Here is a 3,881-nt window from a genome sequence, read left to right on the forward strand (position 1 = left end):
CTCTGGTCTGTCCAGTGTTCATCTCTCCTGTCTCCAGGCCGAATGTCCACTCTCTGTACCTGAAGCATATTCTCACCTTCTTCATCTGTCTAAATCCTACCCGTGCTCTCAAGACACATCTCAAATATCATTTCAAATGTCAAATCACAAGCAGGGGAAGGGGGGTGGAGGGTGGGGGCTGGGAAGTTGGGGGTGGAGGATGGGAGGTGTGGAGTGTGGGGTGCGTGATGGGGGGGGCGGTGGGGGGTAGGGTTGGGGGTAAGAGTGGGAGGTGGGGGTGAGGGGTAGTGTTGGGGGATGAGAGCTGGCGGGAGGGGAGTTGGGGGTGGCAGATGGGGGCTGTGCATTGGGGATGTGGTGAGGCAGATGGGGGCTGGGTGTGTGGGGTGTGGGGTGGCAGGTGGGGTGGTGTGTGGGGAGTAGGGGGTAAGGTTGGTGGGTGACAGGTAGGGGAGGGAGAAGAGGGCATAGGGGGGATAAATGGTGATAGAAGGAGACTTGACCTGAAGCCAGTGAGCACACAATGCGATATACAAATGATGCATTATAGAATTGCACACCTGACCTATGCAATTTTATTAATGAATGTCACCCAAATAAGGTTGATTAAAAATAAATAAAAGGTGGGTCTTTTGAGGTTGATTAGGTTATGAGGGTGGAGCCCTCGTGAATAGGATTAATACCCTTTTCAAAGATATCCCATGCTAGACTTATCAGGAGATGCTTTTATATGTTATATAAATGTCTAACCACTATTTTGTACACTTGAAACTAATATTGAATGTCATCCCTAATTGAAAAAAAATTAAAGAAGTAATTTTTAATAAAAATGAAAATGCAAATCAGAGTGATCTTTAAAAAATATAAATCAGATCATTACACTCTGTGCCTAAAAGCCTTAAGTGCTCCAGCAGGGGTCAGCTCTCCAGACAGAATCATGCCTGTGAGGGTGTTACACTGCTGGGAGAGGAATGCCCTGTCTTCTTCCTCCAGTAGCTCCCTTCACTGCTCTGGTGATGTGTGGCACTGGTGCAGGGCAGAACTGTGCTTCCTTGAGAGTGAGCTAAGCATCACTTTGGCTGCTTAGTTATAGTGTGGGAGCAGACACACAGAAAATAAATTTAAGCCTTAAAAGTTCTCACAGCATTTCAACCCTCCAAACGGACCTCTATCCTCCCTTCCCTACACTCCAGCCAGCCTGGCTCACCCAGTCTTGAGGAAAGAAGGCAGGGACAGTGCTGCCCGGGAAGCCAGTGAGCATGCATCTGGTCGGAAGTCTGGAGAGAGCTCCAGTTTTCTTAGGACAGAAATGGAGGGATGAATCTGCTGAAATCAGCCACCCATGAGGGGATTCTACTTTTCACTACGTGATGGCTGGATTGCACCTGCATGATCCCACCATGCTCTCGCTCCCCTATGGGGATCCACGAGTCATCTACAACAGGAAGCAGCTCTCTGGCCTTTGAGAATCCACAGACCTTCTGCAAAGCCCTTAAGCTCACACAGCTGATCTCAGACTACAGATTCCAGATACCTTCAATCCTGGGAAGCAGCCTCTTTTGACTTTTTCATTCTCCTCCTACAAACAATGCCAGGTCTGCGTCTTCTGTACACTGCTCAAGGATGTGTGAGGACCCAGCGGGTGGCAGCTGGATCTGATATCCCCTGGGACATTTGCTGAGTGGCCTCAGACCCAACACTGACACTGAGCTTGAACCTGCATCCATCTGGTGAGCACCACTCACCTCTACCTGGGGACTCCCTGAGAACCTCCCTCATGCAACTTGAGTGCTTCCAGAGACTCTTTCATTAACTGAGACAAACAGGCACCCGGCAGATGGAGGCAGACAGGGAGGCAGAACATGGTGTGCTCTGGGGCTTTTGCTGACCTGCCCCCAGGCTCAATGCTAGTCAAAGCCAGCTTTGGTGCCCTGCTTGGACCTTCCTGTGCTCACTGGGCCTCAGCAGAGGCTGTCACAAATTGTGAATTGCTTTGTAGGTGCAAAGAGTTTGCCCTGGGAGAGTCACATCAAGCATCTGACATTGTTCAGCACCAGAGTCCCTCCCAGGAAGCCCCAGGAACAACAAGCCGATAGCCAGCTTCAGAGCACATCAGAGAAGGATACAATTAGCCTCAGAAGCGGCAGATCCAAAGAGAGATCTAGGCAGGCACCAGACCCCGCTGAGATGAATTGCGCTCCACGTGGTCAACACCTGTCAGCAGCTCATACACTACACTGTAGGCAGGGTACACTGTGGTCACAGCCAACTAGCCTGAGCATCGAATCACTACATGAATGGGCCAACAGCCATCAAGAATCAACTGCCACAGGAAGGTTCACATAACACACACGGGACATCCCTGGAGCACTCAACTCAGATGATCAAGAAGAAATTGCCACTGGGTTCCACAGGACTCCTACTACACGAAGCCACACTACCAAGACCTGGATTTTAATACAAAGAAAGAAACACACAGAGGCAGCCAAAATGGAAAGAAACATGCCCCAAATTTAAGAATAGGGGACACATCCAGAAAAAATGCTAAACAAAGTGAGGCAAGCAATATTTCAGATAGTTAATTTAAGTTAGGTGCAGAATGGATGAAATCATTGGGAACTTGAAAACTGATAGTAGGCATGAAAAAGAACATTTAAGCCATATAAAAGATCCAGTCAGAAATAAAGAGTAAAATCTTTGAAATGAAGAATACACTAGAGAAAATAAATAATTTGATTAAGGAGAGAATCAAATTAGTGATTTGGAAGACAAGGTCACAGAAGACAAAAGCAGCAAAAAGAAAAAAGAACTTTTAAAATGAGGAATGTTTAGGGGACTTTTGGGACAACATGAAACATTAACAACAACCACATTATAGGAGTACAAGGACAAAAGAAAGGTTAAGGGACTACACCATATTAAAAGAAATAATGACCGAACACTTCCCTAACCTGGTGAAGGAAGAGACACACGTCCAGGAAGCACAGAGTCCCAAACAAGATGAACCCAAAAAGGCTTGACACCAGGACACATCATCATGACAATGACAAAGAATAAAGACAGGACATCTTAAAAGCAACAAAAGAAAGACGGTCAGTTACCTACAAGGGAGCTCCCATAAGACTGTCAGCTTATTTCTCTACAAAAACATACTAGGCCAGTAGGGATTGGCACAAAATATTCAAAATAATGACAAGCTAGGACCTTCAACCAAGACTACTTTACCCAGTAAGGCTGTCATTTAAAATTGATGGAGAAATAAAGAGCTTCCCAGACAAGAAACAGCAAAAGAAGTGTGTTACCACCAAACCATTAGTATAAGAACTATCAAGAAGGAATAAAAGGGAAACAGAGTTAAAAGAATAAAACATATCTACAAATAATCACTTTAAATGTAAGTGGCTTGACTGCTGCAATTAAAAGACATGGTAGCTGAATCGATAAGAAATCAAGAACCATATATATGCAGTCAACAAGAGACCTATCTCAGAATGAAAGACATACAGACAAAAAGCAAGGGGATGGCAAAAGGTATTTCATGCAAATACAAATGAAAAATAAGCCGGGGAGGTAAACCTAGAGCTGACAAAATAGACTTTAAAACAAAGGCTATATTGAGCGATAAGAATGGACACCACAGAATGATAAAGAGAGCAATCCAACAAGAGGATATAACCCTTGCAAACATGTATTTCTTCAACATAAGAGCAAGTAAATGTGTAAATCAAATCCTGATGTACATAAATGGAGAGTTCAACAATAATACAGACGTAGTAGGGGATTTGAACAATCCCACTGGCATCAATGGCTGGATCTTCCGCACAGAAAATCAAGAAGCAAAGAGTGGCCTGGTGCTGGACTCTGCAGCAGCAGCAGCAGCA

At 45.3% G+C, this 3,881-nt stretch overlaps 1 non-coding gene across 1 annotated transcript; it reads left to right on the forward strand.

Annotated features, from left to right (window-relative positions):
- Window positions 1-906: 906 nt before the first annotated feature.
- On the forward strand, window positions 907-1,109 carry LOC132214043 (small nucleolar RNA SNORA74). Its single transcript, XR_009448143.1, has one exon. It is a non-coding gene; the product is annotated as a small nucleolar RNA SNORA74 (small nucleolar RNA).
- Window positions 1,110-3,881: the final 2,772 nt, after the last annotated feature.

This window comes from Myotis daubentonii, chromosome 12 (assembly GCF_963259705.1).
Source record: "Myotis daubentonii chromosome 12, mMyoDau2.1, whole genome shotgun sequence".
Classification (NCBI taxonomy): domain Eukaryota; kingdom Metazoa; phylum Chordata; class Mammalia; order Chiroptera; family Vespertilionidae; genus Myotis; species Myotis daubentonii.